The sequence below is a fragment of the Lepisma saccharinum genome, chromosome 21 (assembly GCF_977018435.1).
Source record: "Lepisma saccharinum chromosome 21, izLepSacc3.1, whole genome shotgun sequence".
Taxonomy (NCBI): domain Eukaryota; kingdom Metazoa; phylum Arthropoda; class Insecta; order Zygentoma; family Lepismatidae; genus Lepisma; species Lepisma saccharinum.
This window is the reverse complement of record NC_139249.1, coordinates 20,164,339-20,189,641: the sequence shown is the minus strand read 5'-3', so window position 1 is coordinate 20,189,641 and position 25,303 is coordinate 20,164,339. Positions and strand designations below refer to the sequence as shown.

At 37.6% G+C, this 25,303-nt stretch overlaps 1 protein-coding gene across 2 annotated transcripts in view; it reads left to right on the top strand.

The window, feature by feature from the left end:
- Window positions 1-5,773: 5,773 nt before the first annotated feature.
- CCAP (Crustacean cardioactive peptide) overlaps window positions 5,774-25,303 on the top strand; it is a 174,784-nt gene continuing 155,254 nt past the window's right edge. Inside the window, exon 1 of one of the 2 annotated variants that reach the window (XM_083143348.1) lies at window positions 5,774-5,825. The gene's annotated coding sequence lies outside the window, so the exon portion shown is untranslated. The remainder of the gene's footprint in view (window positions 5,826-25,303) is intronic. The other variant, XM_083143349.1, reaches the window with a different exon arrangement.

Below are 25,303 nucleotides of genomic sequence, written 5' to 3'. Positions count from 1 at the left end.
TGTATAGGTCTACGATGGGGTTTAATTCTATTTATTATTTCAGAAGTATTTTTTTTTTGTATCATTGTTTTGAGCATTTTTCAACAGAAGTCTATCCTCAACAATTGAAGTAGGAATATTATTAGCATCAAAAGGAATTTTGCCATTCAACCCAATACAAGTAGCTTTACCAAATACAGCAATTCTTCTAGCAGCTTTTCAATTGACCATATTTACTATTAATGGCGTAATGTTAGGGAATTTAATTATTTAACTTATGCTAGCAAATGGTTTTAAAATACATGAAATAACTGGAAAGGAGAAAAAAGAAACTTAAAAAAATGACAAAAACAATGCAATAAAAACGGCAAAAATTACTGAAAAATGATCTATAACCAAAAAGGCCGGAAAATGCAAATAAAAACAATGTTTTCTGGTTGTAACTGAAGCGAAACGAACTACTATCAGGTTTAACATTGTCTTGAAAGCCCAGAAAAAAAAGATGACTTATCATCAACTTCCTAGCCCTAGATATAAGCATATACAAAGAATAAAACTAATAAGAAATAGGAAAAGAAAAATAAACACAAAAAACAAAAAGTGAACACAGAAAAACGTATACCTAGACAAGGGCATACATGAATACACACACACACATATACTCCGTCCCAGCTAACTGTGGAGCAAGCAAACGAAAGCAAATCTCTGTGGAAGTAGTGACGCGAGACGGATCCACCAATGAACACGTGAGAGGAACGGAATTGCGTGGAGTGGGGGAAAGCAACTGCAGTTAGAAGTCGAATTACTTTCGTAACATCTCCAGCGGACTACGCGAGTCTGTCTAGCGAGTCTAGTGGGCGTGTAGAGCCTGAGCAGGGGGCTTAGCGATAGGTTCTGTGTTGAGATGACGTCAGCGGCTCGCTTCGAGAGTTGTGACTCGTTCCGAAGCTTCAAATGGACAACAGTCAAAGATGCTACGGAAATAATCTCCCTCTACCAGCCTTCCTTCGCTCTGGCCACACGATTTCCTTCGCTTCTATGACGCTATGCGCTGCCTTGCTCCACAGTTAGCTGGGACAGAGTATACATACAATCACGCGCGTCTCATTGCGGTAATATTAGGTTAATATGCATTTTACAGTGTTAATGGATATCAGTGTCCATTTCTGTTAGATTTAAGCTGACGGGCTGCTGATAGGAAATATCTTATTTGTCTTATTAAATTGTGTATACTTGGACGATGAATTTAATCGTGTCTGATTTTCTCTACGTTCTAACTGACATTATTGAATTTGAACTGCAAGTTTTAAACCACCAGTAACCCTTAAGTACTGACCAGTCTCAAGTCTAAAACTGTTCCTCTAGAAATTTCGTTAAGAAGACTCGGGAAGTGTGGGAGAAAGTTGTAGGTCCCAAGGTAGAACAACGTGTTCGCAATTAGGACACAACCCTTCCAGGTAATATAGTGTTATTCGTGTTCAGGGAGCATGGTTGGGGCTGTTCGCGAATAAGATGACACCATTTCACAAATCTGTAATTTCCTGGAAAGGATAATTTCTCCTCTCAAGAAGGGGAGAGCTCAAATCGCAGAAAGATTTGGTATCGATAAGATACACAGTGGTTATAAGTCCAAACGTCATTCAATCGCATAGGGTCGTCTAGAAATCGTCACCTCTTAAATAAAGAGTCCTCTGTTCGATACCCCCTGCAGGCATACAGTGGTTCGTATCTGTATGTCTAGCCACGATTAGCCCATCGTCATACAGCGAACTTTAAATTCAAACTAGAAGTTAATTAATTAAATTTGTAATTGTGATGGTAAGGGTGTACTTGTTTCCAAAATGTGTAAGTCGAAGACAAGAGATAAAAAAACTGCATCCATGTTGTGTATTAGTACTAGTATTCTAGATTTCGTGAAAAAACTACCGAAATACAAACTCGATGAAATAATGAGTCAAATATTTCACAAACAAACACATTGGCGTCTCCGATGGTGTAGTGGTAACGTCGTTGCCTGGTAATCAAGAGGTCCCGAGTTCGATACCCGGGGGAGTCACATAGTGATTCGATTATCACTTTATATAGCAGATCAAGTCCCGATTAGCGTTTTGTGCATAAAGCAGATGTAAAATTCAAACAAAGGAACAAACAAGCGAAGAAACTCATGCTGTGCTTTCTTTCTCCGTGAAATGTTCGCTATACATATGCTACATGTACAGTTATCCGCAATAAAAATTGGGAACCTATATCCTGAAATACTCGCTTCTCTGCAAGGCGTTATGTGTGTTGCCTAACTTTTCGGCGGTGGTAGAAGTTGGCATTGGAAAGTTTGCTATTAAAATCCACTTATCGCCGTGGGGTTAGGCAACACACATAACGGCTTGCAGGGGAGTCGGTATTTCAAGAACTACGTGTCCATTTTCTTATTGCCGCTGACTGTACTTGCCCTGTAGCCAAATATTCAGTTTACGATATTTTGGAGAGGCAACCGGAAGATATTCTATCTATTGACTTTTTCCAATCTTTTAAAGCTTCAGGCTTTATAGAGGGAAGATTATGTCTTCTCTCTTTCTATCGGGTGTTCCATTTACAACGCAACCCAACCCGGAGTTTGGGATAATACAACTTTTGAACCGGAATTGGTACTACACATAATAATCCTTATACCAAAAAAGAAACTTGGAAATTTTCATTAAAATAGTGTTACTTACATGCACCTGGCAACCATGCGATAAGTTTGTTTCTTCATCCGAATATGTAATTGCTGTCAATGTTAATGAAGTTGTCGCAAGTTGAGGAAAAATCCTTTTTTTTTCCTAGTGTCCGAAGACGAGGCCCAACATAATATATGTTCATTTTGGGTCATTGTAGGCCACAAAAAGGTGGGTTTTATTTGTCCTTTTTTGCCTTTTTCGGCTTATTGGTCCTTTTTTAGCCTTTTTTTAGGTCTTAACGGCTTCTTTTTTTTTTTGCAACTTCACCTTCTTTCGACTACGTTTTTACTGCTCATTCTCAATTCGAATCATCATCAGTTCATCACCTCTTAAACATCCTTTCTGTAGTAAAGAAATAAAAAAAGAGAAATAAATATATTTGAACCGATCCCTGAAACGAGAGAAAAACATTTTTGGATGACTGAAGCAGGTACGGTACAAGGTCCTTTAACCGTAACTTGTCTGGAAGGTTGCGCTGTAAGTGTCAACTTTATCTTGTTTTGAAGTGTATATGACCAGACAGCACACGCCTGCAAAGATCTCAAGGTGCCGCGCAGAGGGAGGTTAAAATTGAAGTTATTAATTAATTTGGATCACATTTACACGTTCTTTTTTCCGTTTTTAGGTCCTTCTTTGATATTTTTAGGTCTTTTTATAGGTCCTTTTTTGGCAATTTATAGGTCTTCAACTTCCGAGCCCTATTAATGAGAATAGCTCATTGTGATAAATTCCTGACGCATCCATCGCGTGGTTGCCAGGTCCATGTAAGTAACACTACTTTCATGAAAATTTCCAAGATTCTTTTTTATTGTTTTCAGTAATTGCATGATGTATACAGTTTCGAAACACACCTTTTGCGGCACTGAAACACCAGCAGTGTTGCCAATGCACAGTCTTAATTTCTAAAAACAACGATTTTCCTAGTTTCCCTTAAAGACGCCTCATCCGATTGGCTATCGGTAGAAATGAATATTTATTTTTTACTGCCAGAGATCCCGAGCTAATCCACCTAACCAAACTGTACATGTGTTGTGCCATTTTTCATGTTTTGTAAAATATTCATTTACACTTCCCGTTACATCTGGTAACACTGTGTGGAAACTAATGAAATCCAATCATTGTTCCCCGGTTTAAAAATATATGCATAAACAAGGGTACAATTTGGTATAAGGATTATATGTGTATCACTTCCGGTTCAAAAGTTGTACTATCCCGAACTCCGGGTTGCGTTGTAAATTGAACACCCGATAGAATTGATCCCCATCTGAATACTCTTGCGTCGTGGAACAGTTTCTAGAGCATCAGGTCTTTAGGTTAAGAAAGGTGTTGCTGTATCTCAATGATGACAAAATTCAGGGCTATTGACCAATTCCCGTATAACTGCTGTACACGCCATTATAAAAATAAAAGTTAAGTATCATCCCATCGAGATCATACTTTGAAATGTACACTGTATGTTTAGAAAACGTGCATAAATATTACATTTTTTTTATTTTATTCTTAAAATGCCGGTTTTTGGAAATCGAAAAAAAATTCCCCCTTTTACAATTGTGTCGTATTGTATATAAAAAAAGCGCATATAAAGGATACATAAGCTTCAGCTATGTTTTCCCCATTGTTGAGATGCAATATCCTGAAAAACATTATTTCCTAGAATTCGTTATGTGTGTGTATTTTCTACCTCTAGGTTATGGCCGTGCTATTAAAAGTTTATAATGATGGTCGTTCATTACCGTAGAGTTATGCAACGCACGTAACGCATTCCAGAGAAATCAATATTTCAGGGTGCAGATATTCCAACTTTTGCGGGTCACTGTACGTACAATATGATCAAAAATAATGATTGATTGGTTTGGTTTATGTTACATAGCATTTCTGCCTCTTTTGACTAATCGCGAAGATGAAGACGAGTGGATTATGGGACACACTGAAAGAACACCCATGTTCTGATCGGGATTCGAACCCGGGACCGTCGTAGCGCGCTGTACTAAGGCTAGCCAGTCCTTCACGGAAATTGGCGTAATCAATAATTTTAAGATACAGGTCAATGGCTGATTTCATATTGGATTACCTTCATCGAGACCTATAATTGAAAGTTGTATTCGAACTACTATGGGTCCTCCCCGATGGCATAACGGCAACGTAGTCTTTTATAATCTAGGAGTCCCGGGAGGAGGTACTACATAGTGGTTCTGTTGATTGATTGATTAAGTTCATTTTACTTCGCTTTTCTGACACTTTTGTCTAATCGCAAAGATGATAATGAGTAATGATATCATGAAATTGAATAAGGGACACTGAATAAGGATTCGAACCCGGGACCCCCAGCCGTCGTACCGAGTAGAGATGGACGATATCGTAAATTTGATATCGTGATATATCGTCACAGAAGATACGATCTATTTTTTACGTATCGAGATATCGGTGATATATCGACGACACTATATATGTCGCCAAAATATCGTGACGATATATCGACGACACGATATATGTCGCCAAAATATCGTGACGTTATATCGACGACACGATATATATCGCCAAAATATCGTGACGATATGTCGACGACACGATGTACAGTATATCGCCAAAATATCGTGACGGTATATCGTCTAGTTGATATCGCCTGGACGATATTATTTTAATATCGCGACTGGAGCTATACCCACCACTTCGCTACGGAAGTCGGTACAAACTGGTTTGGAACCCACTAAAAAACTGTAGGTCCAGTCCCGATTAGCCTATCTGAGCGTAAAGTGGACTTTAATCAAATCTATCAGTACCACCATGCAATGTGCCGCCACCGCGACTCGAACTCGAGAACCCTATATAACAAAGTCCATTAACATTTTAAAGAAACAAAAGAAAAGAAGAATGTTAACCAATAACTATCAGCATTAACAGCCACCTCCGCTTCCCAGAATGCATTTCTCCACGGGCCTGCAAAATACTACTCAATAACAACATGAATGAAGGGGGTGGTTATGTTCACGGCGGAGAGGGGGAGAGGGGGCGGGGCTCACGTGGGCGTCACGAGAGAGATTTCACATGAATATAAAAAGCTTGGCGACCGAATAGAGGTCCCAGTGTCGCTGCTCTTCTAGTGGACGACAGACGCCGCCAGCCGCTGCTACGGTGAGTACTCCAGAGCGCCAGGCCCTGCGCACGTGGCCGCGTCTCTCCAGATCTCGTCCGAGAGAGTCGCGCATCCTTCTCTTCCAGGGCTCCAAGAGTTTGCCGCTGAGTTAACTTTCCGTAGCTCTGTTTGGATTGATTGACTTGGCTTCTTTTACTTCGCTTTTCAACCACTTTTTACTCATCGCGATGATGGGGATGAGTGATGATATTGATGAAGGGACACTCAAGGTCAGGTTACTTAGAAACTTGTATGGTGGGGGGAAAATAGACGCAACGGAGCTTGTAGTTGTAGTTGATTTGGTGTTTTAAGTCCACTTTATGCACAGTAAGGTTAATCTGGACTGGACCTACAGTTTAAAGTGGGATCCGAACCACTATGTGCCTCCACCGGGTATCGAACCCGGGACCCCTTGGTTACAAGGCGACGGCGCTACCACTGCGCCATCGGGGGAGAACAAACGGCGCTTGTATAATTAGAAGGTACCTCCCCGATGGCGTAGTGGTAACGTCGTCGCCTTATAATCAAGGGGTCCCGGGTTCGATACCCGGTGGAGGCATATGCACAGTGGTTTCGATTCCTCTTTAAACTGTAGCTCCAGTCCCGATTAGCCTATCTGTGCATAAAGTGGCCGTAAAACAGCAATTTCAGTTAAAAGAAGTTACGCACACCTAGGTGAAGTAGTCGACGAAAGTTGCAAGTTCGAGTCCCGCCATCACTTTGTATGTCTTGATTTGATTGTTACTTAGCGTTGCCCTTCTGTCACTTTTGGCTAATCGCGGAGATAAGGATGAGTGATGTTGTGATGAAATTGATGGACAATCACAAGGAACACCTATGATCAGGTTGGGAAATTCAACCCGTGATTCCTAGCGCGCTGAGATCGGCACCTCACTTTACTTTGCGTGTCCCTTCATCTGACCGTCATTTATCCTCAACGTCGCGAGTAACGTAAGAAAGAAGAAAGATAGGCGACGTAATGTAAGAAAATATGCAATTAGTGGAGGGAACAGCAAATTACAAATGAAAATTATACAATGAATAAGAGGTAGTTGAATGCGAATGGATAGCGCTCTCGTCTTTGGTGCGAACGGCCGCGTGTTCAATTCCCGGTGGGAGAACGGAATCATAGTGAGGGCAATTTGGGTTCTTTGAGAAAGAAAAGTAGCAGGCTTCAGTCTAGGAAGCTAGATAAAGAGCCTCGTGTACTGTTTTACTGTCAGATTTCATTCAATAACCGCCATGGACGTGCGGAAGGGGGGCACGCACCCATGTGGAAAATGAATGTCTACCTATGTTCACACATAATTTCATTTCAGTCACAGTAATTTGTTAATTATTATAAATTCGTTGAAGAAATATGATCATTTCAGACTGAAATAGTGTTTCTTCAGGGGGCATCACCCTGGAAAAAATTGCCTTGCTTGCCCCTCCCTGGACAAAATTATGCGGACGTCTATGATAGCCGCCAACCTCGGTGCTGGGGGGGCTAGCACAGCACGTTACGACGCCAGGGGTTCCGAGTTTGAATCTCGGTCTTGCCATGGTTGTTCGTTATTGAGTGTCACTTCATCAATTTCATATCATAACTACTTTCTCATCGTCACGGTTAGTGAAAAGTGGCAGAAAGGCGAGGCTAAATAAGGAAAATAAAAACATAATCATTAAGGCCCGGGACTTTATGCCCTACAAAACTGTAAAATATGTATGTAATTATGTCATAAAAATGGGAAAATGTGTCATGAAAAATTAAAAATATGTCAGAAAAATGCAGAAATATTCACAACAGTACTTTCAAATTTATCATTATACAGGATGTCAGTATATTCCAGGGAAGATCGACTGGGAGGGGGGGGGGGTAGGGTATTAAATGAAGACAGAATTCATTTAACCTAAGAATATAGTGGAAAAATACTGAAAATACAGTGAGGTTCAGTACAATTATCCTAAGTTTAATTTACTATTATTATTGTGGAAACTAAATTAGCAGCTCGCTAAAAAAAGCTGGAGCATTGTTGTTCTGTATAAATTAGTAAGAAGATACGACATCTGCTTTCAATTTCTTCATCCATAATGTCCTTATCCTGCCATCGATAACATATAAACTATCCGTTGCTCTAAAGGTACGAAGAATAAATTATAAAATAACCGATTATATGGAAGACAATTACGAAATATTTAATACATATTGTGTAAAAACGCGAAATTGGTAAAATAGGTCAAAATATGCCGTATCATGTTTGTCTATTTCGGCCGATTTTCATTAGAAATGTAAAGATCTTACCCCAAAAATCTATGTTATAACATGAAGTGCCGGATCCTAATAATCATATATTGGATGTTGACTGATTGATTTGCTTTATTTTACTTCGCCCTTTGTGCCACTTTTGGCTAATTTACGAAGATGGGGATGATTGATGATATGATGAATGGACACTCGCAAACATCCATGCCCAGGCCGAGATTCGAACCCGGGACCCCTGGTGTCGTAGCGCGTGGTGCTAACCACTCCGCCACGGGGCCGGCATGTTGGATATAAAGTAATGGCTATACGTTGCAGTCACTTTGATGCTAAATATTATAACACTGCTCGGACTACCAACTCAATAATGTAAATCACATGGGTAAAAGGAAGATATGAAATTAGTCAAGGAGACGGTGTTCTACAATGGCGCGCATAATGTAGCGACATCTACATACTTAATGGCTCTGAACTCATGTTTGTAAACTTGTGGTGAAGTTCATACATTTTATCGTTCCCCTTGTTGATATTATTATTGTAACAATTATATTTTTATAGGAAACAAAAGTATGATTTTTCTAAAATCGCCACTGGTTCGCACGAATAAGAGGAAAAATCTGTAAAGTCACAGAAGCAAATTTGATAAAACTGCTGCATTAAATTTGTGATGGACGAAAGACTAGGAAAAAAGAGTATTAGTGTCAGCAAGTTTGTTTATAAATTGGGCATTCTTGATGAAGCAAATAAATATCAGAGAAAATAAATATTATATACGTACCTTTTGCTGTACACTATATTTTATTTGTTGTGCTCTATTACGAAATAGAGAGTAGAGAAGATGAAAATAAGAACGTCAGAACTAGTTGAAATGCAGAGTGGTGCCAGAGCAAAATGTGGTAAGGGTATTGACGTAGAGAAATGAGATAAATGAATGCTGATGACTTCATGCAAGAAATAGAACTAATTTACGAAGACCCTTTATTATCCCAATTCGCCAAAATGACACACACGGAGTTTGGTGCTAGGCTGGTGTGGTATCTACCTGTATTTTCTGAAGCGAGCCTCTCCGCTTATCTCTAGCGTTGTTCTGTCCAGTATAACTTTCTCCTACTTTCTCACAAAATCCGGTGCTGTGGACCCGAAATTTTCACAGGGTAGACGGTAAATATCGTGAAACTCTATGTACGGACCATATTTCAATTCACTTTTGATCATGTTTCAATTCAAATATATCGCTGAAATCATTTAACTTATGGAAATCATGTCGATTGATTGATTTGGTTTATTCTGCTCCGCATTTTCTGCCACTTTTGGCCAATCGCGATGGTGAGGATGAGTGATGATATGATGAAATTGACGAACGGACATTTACCCATGCCCAGACCGAGATTCGAACCTGAGACGTCGTATCGTGCTGTGCTAACCACTTTGTTACTGAGGCTGGCAAGAAAACATGTCATGCGTGGTAGAATAGTGATGATGGTGATGATATACACATACTTGGCGTAAAAGATGTTTAACAAAGGTATTCTTAAATAAATATATAACTAACTAACTAACTCTCTAGCCTTCTTAAACCCGAAGATTCATGGCTGCAGCAACACAGGCCTTCCATCTTTCCCTATCTTGAGCAAGATCTATATACTCTTTTCCATTTAAAAAAATATATGAAACAAATATTTTAATGATTGCATTTAAGCATAAAAGCTACAGTAATGGAAAGTACAAGGTATACATTGAAGCAGAAGGTATAAGCTATTAAGTAAGGTTAACCAGAGGGTATGCGGCATATACCTCCTACAGCCCTACCTAAACCCTCTTATATAAACACACATAAATTATTAATAAAATTACTATTAAAAATGAAAATATAAAACAAATATTATCTTTCATCTGCTTCTCTACGTCAACACATTCTGTCCTCGCACCATTCTGTATTTCAACTCGTGCTGACGTTCTCAGATCTTTGTTCTTGACTATTTGACTATTTTCTAGTTATGTACTGCCAAAAAGCACAAAAATAGTTTCTGCTTACTCGTTGATTGGTTTGTTTTATTTAAAATCTTCTCTTTTCCACCACTCTTGGCTAATCGCAGAGATGTGAATGATGAGATGAAATTGATGAAAAGGGGCCTCCCCGATGACATAGTGGTAACGTTGTCGCCTTGCAAGAGCCGGCCCCAATGGCGGAATGGTTAGCACATCGCGCTACGACGCTAGGGGTCCTGGGTTCGAATCCTGACCTGGGCATGGATGTTTGTGAATGTCCAGTCATGAATTTCATTATATCATGGCTCATCCCCATCTTCGCAAATTAGCCAACAGTGGCACAAAAAGCGAAGTAAAATAAAGCAAGTGAATCAAATCAATCAAAAATCGCCTTGTAATCAAGGGGTCCCGGGTTCTAAAAACAAAATCAATTCTAATCAAATTGATGAAAAGACAATCGCAAACATAGATGACAGCACACAACACAAGTCCTCCAGAGTCTGCAAAACGCAGTCCACGGTGTTGTTTCTGCTCATGTTGCAAGTAGACTGTGGATGTGACTATTAGGCAGTATTGACGAGGTTGCTTGGTAGCCGAGCGGGTTAAGTTGTCGACTTTCGTTCTCGCAACCAAAGTTACCGGGTTCGTGCCCTGGCCTGGACATGGTGTTCATTGGAGTGGTCTTCATAAATTTCATCCAATCATAACTCATCCTTGTCATATCGATTAGACAAAAGTGGAAGAAAAGCGACGTAAAAAAATAAAAAGAGTTCTACATTTTGGAAAGTAACTGAAGTTAAGAAACGTAAAATAACGATTTTAACGCTCTATCGTTACTGCTATAATTTTCGCTTACGCGATCATAACGCCGTTACTGAAACGTAATGTTACGTTTCTCCTGAACTCTGTAATTAAGAGCCCTCTGGATCAGGATCAAAAAGTATTTCCTGAACTCTATATTGATTTCTTAATATAGTACGATTCTGTACCGTTTCGTCAGAGTTGCAGTTCGTCCGAAAGCGAAAAATGCAACAGTTCGTCCGTGACGGTTTAATGAGTTGCGTTTCGTCCGAGCCTGGCTGATGACGAGTCACACCTTGACTAACCGAATGAACTCAGTCGTGGGTAAACCACGCCCCCGAGTGAAAGATTTGATTATGTATTTGAAGAAAGAAGCAGGACATTCAGATGCTAAGATTGTAAGAATGGAGCTGCATTTAGAAGGGGTGAAAAGGGAGATGAAATATGTCTCGATGGACAACAGAAGCAGTCAGGAGACATAGCCAAATTTTTAAGAAATATCTCTTTCTTTATCCAAATGGATTAAAATACCTTGAGATTATAGCTTATTATTAATATGTTATCTATATTTATATCAACTAACTGACAAAACAACAGCTGCTAAAATTGAAGTACTGTCTGGCTGCCTTAGCCGAGACCATGGACGGAAGTGCGCATGCGCCAACCGGACGCGTTCAGTGGCTAAATAGGGGTAACGGAGCTTTGGACAGGAAGCGGTTTCCTTGAAAATCGTCTGCTGTAGAAACAGCAATGAAGTTTCAACTTTTTAGTAGTAACATCGCCGCCAAAATGCATACAGAGATGTTTACGAACTAAGTAAGGGTTGTGTAAGCCAGTTATATACTATATCAGCAAACAGAACATATCAGGAAAGTATTCATATCGTCACATTAGTAGATAAACTTTTTTGTAAACAAGTAGCTTCATTTTAGATCATTAAATTAAATTGATCTTAGTAAATATTATAATTAGCACAAATGTACACAACATTAATCAGGATTGAATTCAATACTAATAATATTGTTGTATATAGTATTATAAATATAAATGTAGTAACTGAATAGCTTCTGACATTTTCTAGCAAAACGAGGGTGTTTTGTAGAATGTGCAACAGGGGCCAAAACGTTCCAATTTTCCTCATTCCACTTCGAAACTGTTCGTTGCGAATTGTAAGAGCCATCACAAACACAACACAGAAAGCGGTAATAAACACAACAAGCAAACCCACGCAAGCGAAATACCACAGGCTAGTTTGGCGAGTGCTTCTCCCTGCTTCCCCTCTCGCGTTTGGAATCGTCCTTTCCAGGTAGTTTCGTCTTCCTTGGCCGGACTGTATATAATTATATCAAGCATTTTGTGTAACACATTATAAATGACAAAGCGCAAGCTGCAATTTAAATTTGGGACGGCCTCATTTTTATTAAATTTATGGCCGTGTGCGGTAATGCCATGGAGCTGTTAGGCATTTTAAACATTCTCAAAATAACTTAAGATATCCATGGATTATCCGTGTGGGTGCATGGCGTCCGTGGGTACAGTCCGGCAGAATGAACTTGAGAGAAATGGCCGCTCTGTGAGTGATGCAACCGCGCTCCAATTGGCTAGAGCGGGGGAATTCCCGCTGTAACGGGCCAACGGAAACTCTAATGTTCGGGCGCGCGAAATGTTACCAACTGTTGAAAGGACTCACGTGCAGCGACTGGTGAACTTCGGGTGTTTTCAAAGTACGAATTAAATGTAAAGAATAAACTGTTTATCCATTATCCATGTCCTCTTAATACAGTGATATTTCCGTTAAACAATGTAATTATTTTTCAAATCTCCCATCTCCCGTTGTCAGCTGATTGCTCGTGATTTGCGTGAGAGTCAAGCGTTCGATGTAGGTTGGTACTCTTGCAGCGGCGCCGGCAGTCATTTCTCTCAAGTTAATTCTGCTGGACTGTAACTTATGACCCCCTGCCGTGCATGCCGAGTGCGAAGCTATACGGCAGGCCCACTTCTATTTTCATACAGGTGCCAATTAAAGAATGCACGCAGTCCTGGCTGGTGCTAACAATGGACCTTATCGCACTGTAAACCTAAGCAATGAACAATAGGTTTTAAAGCTTCATTAAACACTATTATAGCTCTTTTCAGTTCTTACGGCGGGCGCTCTAGAAGCTGGCAGAGGAAGTGGGGAGCGGGGATTACGCAACAGACCAACCAGACAATAGCAGTGGCGCCGAGAGACACGACGCGGCCGGAAAAAGTACTACGTGAAACTCGTTCTACTGGCTGCTACGTTTCTTATCGTGCTGGATTGGTCACTTCCCCGCTCCCTACTTCCCCTGCCAGCTTCTAGAGCGCCCGCCGTAAGAACTGAAAAGAGCTATAGGATGGTAGCCCTCGGACGAAACACTACTCGGTCAGGTAACCATAAGCTGCCTGTTCCTGGAATTCGGACGAAACGTAACTCGGGCAAAAAGCTACGCCACGTGAAGTACTACACAGTTTTCGATATTGCGTTGTAAACATTAAGATTAAAGTAGTAGAGGTATACTTGTCCAATCTTTCTTCTTTCCGCCAATATGTCCTTGCAACAGTTTAAGATAGAATGGCAAGACGTCCAGATTTTGACGTTTTCACCCGGTTTTCACCTAAAGGTTACCGAGAGATATTCGGGACGCTTCTCGGGTTTTAACCCAGAAGCGAAATCGTCCGTCAAAGTGCTTCTTCTATGGCTTTATCTATAGGAATTGGATGGTAGATTAAGTGAGCTTTATGCTGAGATATGCTAATAGGGATTGGAACCACAGTCGAAAGTAACATCAGAACCACTTTGCAACGTTCCTCCACCGGGGATCGAACCCTTTTATTACAAGGCGACAGTGTTACCGGTAATTTCTTTTATGAAAAGGAATACACCTAAGCAGTAGTTTCCCCCTGTTTTTTCATGTACGGTATGCGCCAAAATATACAGTACTGAAACTCGCGCACCTCGAACGCGCATGTGCGTTTGTCGATGGGACATAGCTCCAGCCGCTCGTGTTCTCAGTAATAAAAAGGAAGTTACAACTCGCTAATAGTGTGTATGTAGTGTTTCTTTCAGGATAAATAAACTCACAGATGACAGCAATGTAATGTTCGTCTTATAATTTCAGTACTGTATATTTTGGCGCATACTGTATATGTTTTTACTCGGTTGTCTATTTTCTCATTTTTAGAACAAACAAACAGCCATGTCTTACTCGGGATTCGAACCCGTGACCCCTGGCGTCGTAGCACGACCACTCTTTTTATATTATTTTCAAAAATAAATATCCCTAAGGACTAGTATTCCCCATTATTCGGTTTTTCATATATCTACTAATTTCTTTGCACATTGCGGATAAACGCAAACATCCATGTCCTAACCGGGATACAAATCTGGGGCTCGTAGCGTCGTAGCTCTGTGCTATCCACTCCAACGCGGTGGTCGACCCACTACACCATCTGGGAAGCCCATAGTTAAAAAGGAGGAATCTGTGGTTATGTGAGAGTACCAGCATTCAGCTTGATGTTCGGTTATTATTAAACACTGTTTCGAATCTTCATTTACGTCATCATTTTGACGTTTGATTATTCCTACTCCCCCGCATCGAACATCCTAAACAAGACCATTACATCTGAGAGAATTTAAAATTTGGCAAATTGCGGGTAAACAAAACTATTGAACTTTTTCCATTACTTATTTTTCCATTTTCCACCAAAACATTCTAGAAAAAGCTAATTCTGAATTTTAATTTGCAGGTAGTTTAAGTTTTATTAAAGAACAAGATGTACGAGTAAGGGTTTTTATCTTTGATAAAAATGCATAAAGTCAGGTTCAAACAATAACTATTCATCCTTACGACTATTTTAGGTTTCCTAATATCCTTTTTTCGATTTTCAAGTTATGGTCCGGGTGAGTAGTGACTAATGATCTCTCCATGTAATGAGAGGATCCCGGGTTCGATTACGATGGAGGCACATTTGCATAGTTCGGGTGCCTCTTTAAAGCGCCTGCTCCGTGGTCGAACTCGTTAAGTGGGCGGAGTTTTGATCTCGCCTTCGAAGTTTCCGGGTTCGAATCCCGGCCTAAGCATGGGTGCTCGTGTGTTTTCATCAATTTATTATCATCGCTTATCTTCATCGTCGCGATTACTTAACACTAGCAAAACATACAAATGCCCTCTTATACTGTACACCCAGTTCTATACATAGAGTGGACTTTTAGTAAGTTTCTAAGTGCTATTATCTTCAATCCAATCTTTTAGATTGAGTTCTCTTCACGATTTTACGTCGTGTCCAAACGTGAAGACTTAGTTCATTCCGTGATTTTTCCTTCTTGCAGACTTGGATATTACAGAGATTTGATTCTCATCTAATCTTATAGACTGAAATTTTACTGTGCTTTTCCTACTCGATTTTGCAGACTGAGTTTCTTTTTTTACTCTTTCCTTCTTACCAAATCTTACAGATTTCCTTACTTATGTGTTCTGAGCCAATAATAACTGCCATTATTTTTCATCTCATCCAATTATATTGACCGTGTTTTCCATACTTTCAGTTCACTCGATCCAGAAAAATGTTGGAAGACGTGAGGAACACGTGTGCCTCTAGTTTTACTTTACAGACAAATGTTGGAAGATATTTTAACACACGCGTCTCTACATTTACTTTACAGACAAATGTTTGAAGATATTTTAACACATGCGTCTCTACATTTACTTTAGGGCCTCCCCCATGGCGCAGTGGTAGCGTCATTACCTTGTAAGCGAGGGGTCCCAGGTTCGATACCCGGTGGAGGCACAAGTGGTTCGGATCCCACTTTAAACTGTAGGTCCAGTCCCGATTAGCCTTACTGTGCATAAAGTGGACTTAAAACACCAACTCAAACCAAAACCAACTCTACATTTACTTTACAGACAAATGTTGGAAGATATTTTAACACATGCGTCTCTCCATTTACCTTACAGACAAATGTTTGAAGATATTTTAACACGTGCGTCTCTACATTGACCTTACAGACAAATGTTGGAAGATATTTTAACATGTGCGTCTCTATATTTACTTTACAGACAAATGTTGGAAGACATTTTAACACACGTGTCCCTACATTTACTTTAGAGACAAATGTTTGAAGATATTTTAACACATGCGTCTCTACATTTACTTTACAGACAAATGTTGGAAGATATTTTAACATGTGCGTCTCTCCATTTACCTTACAGACAAATGTTTGAAGATATTTTAACACGTGCGTCTCTATATTTACTTTACAGACAAATGTTGGAAGATATTTTAACACGTGCGTCTCTACATTTACTTTACAGACAAATGTTGGAAGATATTTTAACACGTGCGTCTCTTCATTGACCTTACAGACAAATGTTGGAAGATATTTTAACATGTGCGTCTCTACATTTACTTTACAGACAAATGTTGGAAGATATTTTAACACATGCGTCCCTACATTTACTTTACAGACAAATGTTTGAAGATATTTTAACACGTGCGTCTCTACATTTACTTTACAGACAAATGTTGGAAGATATTTTAACACATGCGTCTCTACATTTACCTTACAGACAAATGTTGGAAGATATTTTAACACGTGCGTCTCTTCATTGACCTTACAGACAAATGTTTGAAGATATTTTAACATGTGCGTCTCTACATTTACTTTACAGACAAATGTTGGAAGATATTTTAACACATGCGTCCCTACATTTACTTTACAGACAAATGTTTGAAGATATTTTAACACGTGCGTCTCTACATTTACTTTACAGACAAATGTTGGAAGATATTTTAACACATGCGTCTCTACATTTACCTTACAGACAAATGTTGGAAGATATTTTAACACGTGCGTCTATACATTACTTTACAGACAAATGGAAGATATTTTAACACATGCGTCTCTACATTTACTTTACAGACAAATGTTGGAAGATATTTTAACACATGCGTCTCTACATTTACCTTACAGACAAATGTTGGAAGATATTTTAACACATGCGTCTCTACATTTACCTTACAGACAAATGTTGGAAGATAACACACGTGTCCCTACATTTACTTCACAATCACTTAATTCAGTTCTTATACTTTAAATCCCTCTGGAATTAACAATGAACCTTAAACAATACAAAGACAAAACTACTCGTAAAAATGTTCTTAAATGAAGTGTATCAAGCACAACAAGTTGTTTTCATGAGAAAATGAAATGTATTTGTTTGAAATTTGCATTACAATATCTGAGATTAGAAATAACAAAAGCCTGCAATCTAAATAGCTCAATAATTTAGAGAGCAAATGGCCGTTCTTTTACCAACCACCGCACGCCGCTTTCAATGCACGGAGTCAACAACGCCTCGCCGGAGAAACGTCGAGCTGTAACTAAAGCCATTAGCAAAGCTTTCCTTAATTCATTAAAAAACCCTCGCTTCCAGCTGAGTTTCCATTAAGTTTCCATCTAAATTTCCAAAACAAAGCACAATATCCCACGGCAATGGGAGGAAACCACATCAAGAACCAGTGTACCATAAACTTAACGGGAATTTTGAAAGATATACAGAAAAACTGTAAGATATAGAGGCTAAGAACATTCTTTACCTACTTCTGACTTTTGCTCTTCCAGTTACGTTACTTCTATTTGTATATTCATTTATTTCATTCCATATTTGTATTTTTATTATTATACCACACATTTGTATTTTATGTTGTAATATCTTGCAATTGAAGATTATCTTATTTTGTATTATATGTGTATTTGTTGTTATTTAATTCCATATTTGATTTTCTGTTACATTACTCTATAACTGAAGTTTAAGTTATTATACTTAATATTTGTAACGCTATTCCTCGCTCGCAAAGGAACATAAGTCAGATTGTGTGCGGTTCGATATTCATTTGTTTCCCTTGTTCGAAGAAGTAATACGTCACCAATCATGTGACTATGGAAAGGGAGGGCTCTCGCGTGGCTTGCGGAGTTCTCTCTCTCTCTCTTACTCTGGCAGCGGTTGGGGTTACCTGTCGTAGCTCTACCTTGGACTGGTGGAATCGGTTATCTGAGGTTATCATCTGTGTACTGGTAGTATAATTATAATATATTTAAGTTTAATCTAAGAATTATATTACTTTATTTAGTTAATTAGTTTTATTTGTGCACTATTTAGTTATTCGATGTTTAATACTACCATTACGCAGATGGTCATTTCAGATTTGGCCGATACTGACTAGTCTTCTTTATTTTTTAATCCAATTAGATTGACAATTTCCCCATCCAAAATTGCTCACTAATATATTATATACGGAACAATAAAGCTTTCTTTAAGTTTTGAAATGCCTGGTACAACCTCTCTTTTTGTTCATCGTCAGAAATAACTTTATTTTCATCTTTTAATTGCCATCTAATGCATAACATATCGCTTAAATCTCTACCAAGAAAAAACTGGGCAGGTGTAAATTTTGTAGCATAACTGATACATGAATTATGTGAATATTGTATTTCTTTTAATGCATTTACCCATTTGGTTTGATCTTTAGCAAACAATGCTCTCAAGCTATACTTTAAGTGAGATATATATTTTTCAGCCATATTTGCCTGACTATTGTAAGGACTTATCGTTGTATGTTTAATGCCCAAATTAAACAAGAATGATTCAAAGAATTGTGAAACAAAATATGAGGCATTATCAGAAGTGATCTCACTCGGAAATCCATATGTTAAGAATATATTACATAATTTCTGTACAATGACCTTTGATGACAACATCTTTAATGGTTCATAGATAACAAATTTTGAAAATGCACAGACTACAACTAATATAAATTTAAATCCTTTTGATGGCACCAGTGGACCGATACAATCAATATGATATTTTTGGCATGGAGCAGAAATAATTTCAGATGACAATGTATTTACCACTGCAACATTTCTACTTCTACTTTGTTGACAAACATCACAGGCTTGTACCATATCTTTAACGTCTTTAGCCATCCTTACCCAAGTTAGATATTTTTGTATTTTCTTTAGTGTCTTCAACCAACCCATGTGAGCACCTTGTATAACATAACTATGAAAGTAAGTAATTACAGATCTACGCAAGTGTTCAGGAACAACAATTCTATATGGCATAGTATTTGATTTAGTTCTATAGAACAAGACATTCTTTACTAATTTGTAATGCTGTACTACTTCATTCGCTTTCAATTTATCAATAATTTCTTTTAGCTTTTTATCTTTTAGTTGTTCATCAGATATGGATACTGACAATAAGAGATGAGCCCACATGCTCAAGTTAATACCATCTAATTCATTTACATCTAGTTCTTCGGTATTAAACTCCTTACCATCAAACATTCTAGATAAGGTATCAGCTAAGTTATTACTTGTGGTCCGTATATGCTCTATTTGAAACTTATACATGGATAGCTTTTCTAAATATCTAGCATATTTTGGGTATTTGGATGCTCTTTTTATCATCCATGCAACACTCATATTGTCTATTTGCAATAGAAATGGTTGGCATCTCAAATAAGGATCAAATCTATCTAAAGCTAACATTAAAGACTCCAATTCTACCTGATATATGGTTTTATTTTTATCAGCTTCTTTCATTCGTTTAGAATAGAAGAAGACATGTCTTAAATTCCTATCCTCATCTTCCTGCAATAAAATAGAACCATAGCCTGATAAAGACCCATCTGCCTGAACTATAAATGGCTTTTCCATATCTGGTAATTTCAATATTACATTTTCTTCAAATGCTAATTTAATTGTATCGAGCGCATTTTGCTGTAAAGAACCCCAATAAAATTTTTGTTTCACAGATTTTACATCATTTAATGGTGAAATTATTTTCTGAAAGTCAGGAATAAATCTGGAAAAATAATTTACAAACCCTAACAATTTATTTAATCCTCTCAAGGATTTGGGAGCTGGCAAATTTCTAATTGCTTCGATCCGCGAAGGATCCATGCATAGATTTCCATTACCCACTTCAAACCCTAAGAATTTTATTTTTGTCTGGCCCAATTGCATTTTTTGAGGTGATATTGTTATTCCATAATTTCTGAATCTTTCAAACAATATCTTCAGATGATTTATATGAGATTCTTCATCATCTGATACAATTAAAATATCATCACAATAATAAGAAAGAAATGTACCTCTTAAATCTCATAAGACCATGTCCAAAGCTCTTGCTAGACATGCACATCCTACACGTAAACCAAATGGCAGAAATTTATACCTAAAATGACCTGTTTTTGTTACAAAACTAGTTAAATCTCGAGATTCTTCTGCAAGTAAGATATGGTGATAACTAGATTTAATATCAACAACGGAATAAATTTTTCCCTTGCTCAAAAAACTTAAGGTGTCTTCTAAGTTATTTGGAGGAAAACCATCCGATAAAATATGATCATTTACCTTATTATAATCAATGACCATTCTTTTAGATCCATTTTCTCCATACACAATAAATGCTGGAGACGCATATGCTCCATTAGTAGGTTCAATAACACCTTGCTTTAACAAATTATCAATAATTTCTTCCATTTCCTTTTCTTTCTTTGGACCCAAATTATATGGCATCATTCTCACTGGAATATTGTCTGTTAATTGAATACGGTATTCGAAACCTTTAATATGTCCAATAGAATCACTAATAACGTCAGAAAATTGATTTTTAAGCTCACCTAGTTTTTCTTCAAAATCCTGTGAAAGCTCGTTCATAACTCCACAAAATCCATCCGGAACAGAAGTACTGGTTTCCTTTTCCTGGAACTTGTCCACTTCTTATTTGTTGTGGAGCACGATGTTGACCACGTCTTGCCTGATTGAATTGAGAAGCATTCCTTGAAAATCCGCTTGTTCTTGGCTGCTGCTAGTTGTATCTTCTTTGTTGTAGATTACCATTGTTAACAGGGGGTAAAGACACAGGTGCATTAATAAAGTTCTCCTGGAAAGATAAATTTTGAATATTAAAACTTGAACAGTTCCATTTAATTGGCAAAACTACTCCGCCGTTGTTGAAACTAACTTCTTGTTTCGCCATATTTATGGCCATTTTCGATTTTATTTGAAATTTCACACGCAGTATACAGTCAACAGGCAAATTGTCACTTACATAAAAGGTTTGTGGCCACGATAAATAATCGCACTTCACATTTAATGTTACTTTTTGGTGAAAATATATGTATGTTCCGTTTCCCACTTTTAATTTATCATTGCACTCATTAATCTTCAATTGTCTCTTAAGATTTAGTTTATGAACCACCTCTCCCCTGATAATTGAATCTGTACAGCCAGTGTCTATGCAAGCATTTAATGTTTGATTTTCTAGAACAATAGGGACCAACACTGCAACCACGGTATCACTTTCTTTCGGAGAATTTGCAAATGCTGGCATGAAGGTTCTATTCTGTCTATAGGGGCAACTTTTCATTACATGTCCTGCCTTATAACATTGTCTGCAAATAATTGGTTTACTTTCCACTGGGTTACGTAATTTGTCACTAGAAGTAATTGATCTGAAATCTTTAACGATTCTCTGATGTTTCTGCAATAATTGTAATCTAGCTTTTAGATCACACACACACGAAGAGACACCATTCAAGATAAAGTGTTCGGAATAGTTAGGGAGCATTCATTCAATTAAGCACTGGATAAGCTCTTCTTCAGGCCACCCCAAATCTACTAAAACTGCAGCCCTCCATCGATTTTCAAAAAATTCCACTACATCTTCATTTTTGTCTTGGACACGAAATATGAACTTATTAACAATGAGTTCTTTTCCTAACGTTGTTACAAATTTATCCATTATTTTTTGAACAATTGCAGACCAAGATAGATCACTACCTAGGAGTTTCCATATTACGTCACTTATTTTACCTGGTAACTTATGTAAAGCAGAGAGAAGTATTTCTCTTGCTGGAAAAATATCTTTTTCAATTATGCTGTTTATATGCCATATAAAGTGAAACAGATTAAGAGGATTTTCATCCATTACTGAGGGGACATTGTTAATCAAACTTAAGAGAGTTTGATTAGCGACATTACTTGTTATTTTCTTAATACAACTACCAGCAAAAATTGGAGAATTATGCCCCCCATTATGTATCTCATCATCACTGGAATCAGAAAAGTCAATTAAATTCTTAGAAGGACGTTTATTTACCCACTTATGCCTACAAGGCATTTGATCATACGATCTTTTAACCTCAACTTTCACTTCCGGCCGAGACACACCTGGCCGTGGCGAACTCATCGCCACCTGTTCCTGACCTTCACAATACATCGTGGAAGAAACCGGCTGTATTCCTAATGCACTAGACGGATCTAAATAACCAGTTTGATCTAATGTTTGCAATAGAGAATTTGATTCATTTAAGTTAATCCTTTTTCCCTAAAATTTACTTTGCAAAATGTTACGTACTTCCCACATTGAACAAAACCATGCTCTTCTCTGTCACCACCCTAGTATTTTCACATATAATTTAGATTTGGGATTATGTCATTAGTCCTCTACAATTATATATACTAATGGCTGACAATTTGACTACCTTGCTTATCGAACTATTCACCCGACTCAGAGGCCTTTGTGGGAAGTACAAAAATTAAAAAGTAACAGCAATAACGTCAATAATAGAAATCTTCCAATAACAAATTTAGTATAATATACACATGCCCGATTTACATTAATTTAAATTACAAATACAACCAACCCATTTCATACAAGGCCAAATAGATGTACCGGACTTAGATTGTGTTCAATATTCGATATTATTGTTCCGTATATAATATATTAGTCAGCAATTTTGGATGGGGAAATTGTCAATCTAATTGGATTAAAAAATAAAGAAGACTAGTCAGTATCGGCCAAATCTGAAATGACCATCTGCGTAATGGTAGTATTAAACATCGAATAACTAAATAGTGCACAAATAAAACTAATTAACTAAATAAAGTAATATAATTCTTAGATTAAACTTAAATATATTATAATTATACTACCAGTACACAGATGATAACCTCAGATAACCGATTCCACCAGTCCAAGGTAGAGCTACGACAGGTAACCCCAACCGCTGCCAGAGTAAGAGAGAGAGAGAGAACTCCGCAAGCCACGCGAGAGCCCTCCCTTTCCATAGTCACATGATTGGTGACGTATTACTTCTTCGAACAAGGGAAACAAATGAATATCGAACCGCACACAATCTGACTTATGTTCCTTTGCGAGCGAGGAATAGCGTTACATATTTTATTGTCTGTTTTTGATTCCACGCTTCGTTTTTAGTAATTGGTCATTCCATGTCAAATCAACCGATAAATGTTTTTTTGTACCTTTAGGATTCAGATTTTTTAGATTTTTGTTTATACATTGTACCTATCCAGAAGACAAAAACTGCCAAATTTCAGATTTTTTCGGCTCTTAGTTTTTGAGTTATTGACATTCCAAAAAGCAAGAATCCCAAAATTTGACGACATTTTGAAATCTTTAAGCAGCTGTAGATCAAAAACTATTTGACCGAGTGAGCTGCAATTGGTGTCATTCTCTTCTGCTATTAATGAGCTTCAATTTAAAAAATGCAACATTGACTGTGGTGTTTGAATTTTGTAATTTTTTAAAAAACTTTTAAATTTTTTTTTTAAAATCTCAAAAACACCATTTTTATTTTTCTTAAAAATATATATGTGTTTCGAAGACATCAATTGACTATTTGCGTGCAAATTTCATAATGGGACGGCAATCTGTTCCTATAGAAATTATTTTTTTTGTATTGTAATGTATGCGAAATTTGCTAAATTTGTTGACTTCCATGTAAAACCATAAGTATAAGCTGAGTGGTTGATGTTGAAGTCTTCATATTAGTCTATTTTATAATGTTTGGACTACAAATAACATGAAAAGACCTAAAATTTTTCACTTTTAATATAAAATAAGCAAATGGAAAAATTTACGAGGGGAAGTCATTAAGTAACAGGAATTTTGTTCTAAACTTCATGGAGATTTATACACAACGAAAGTTTGTGCACATGGCCCCTACACTGTTGACTTGCACCGTAGAAGAGCAACAAAGTGTTATTCGTTTTTTGAGGTCATAAGGCGTGAAACCTTCTGAAATCTGCAGCAGAATGAAGGTTCAGTACGGAGAAAATTGTTTAAGTTACATCACTTCACTTCTTCATTAGGTAAATGAACAATTAGTAAACTAATGAGACAGATGAGAGTGCAAATGCATGGCAGGATATATAGTTTTGCGCCACATAAAATTAACTACAAAAACACAAGAGTCGAATATACTCGAGTTCCGATCGCACCCTTTTAAACTGCTTTTTGCAAGCTGCTAAAAATTTGAGTTACTAAAGGAGATGGGTAAGTAGTTAATATACAGGCTGAGGGCGTTTAGCAGTCCACTAACGATATCGCCCTTGCCGGGGTACGAAAGTCTCATTGTGTTTTACATCAATCTAATCAAATCCTCATCCATCATTACGGTCGTGGTTATCCAATAATATCAGAAAAAGCGACGTAAAATAAGAAAACATACAAAATAATGTGACGGACTCATATTTGGTAAGTTCCACGTTTCTCGTTTTTTCTGTAAAACTTACCATGATTTTCGTATAAACTCTTCAATTCTCTGATGGTAATTTTGACGAAGGCCATGATCGATTTTTTCAATTTATTGTATTCCCATTCACGGATAACCGCACGGCACAAAAACGTTATATTAGAACTCTACAACAACAGCTATTTTTACCTATCTTTCACTTTAAAAAATAGAAGACGAGGAACTTGAAAATAGTAACAAAAAGACGATGCCAGTTAATATTTAAAAGTAAGAGATACAAAAACAATTATCTGCCGTAGCTGCTACGTTTCTCCTACAAGATGGCGTTTACAAGTCCGCAAAAGGAAACAATAAAAATACTGAAGGATTGTTTGGACCTATAACCACTGTACTTCGGTTTCTATATACCAACGTTTCAGAGGCTCGTTCTTTGGGCATACGATTGTCTAGTATACCTTGAATTAATAAGAAAGTAAACCCAAAACCTCCACGGCCAATTACGGAAGTATAATATTCCATCACTTGGTAAAACTAAAATCCATTATCATATTATTTTTGGTCGACGTACGGGGCAAATAACATGTCAACTTGCTTAGGATTTTCTTAAAAATTTATAAGTTAACTGAATTCATTCTATTTCAGTTTGGGAATAATTTCGCAAACCAGAAGACGATTTTTTCACGGACCATAGTTCACTTGTAATAGTGGGATAATCTTGAAACGAACTGAGGGCGAAATCAAATTCAAGTACTGCCAGAACGCAAAAGCAATAAAGAGACCGAAATAATTCGTTGTTAAACGGAATAAGCGAGAACAGAACGAAGTAATAAGCGCGAAATTATTTTAACGCGAAGCGGA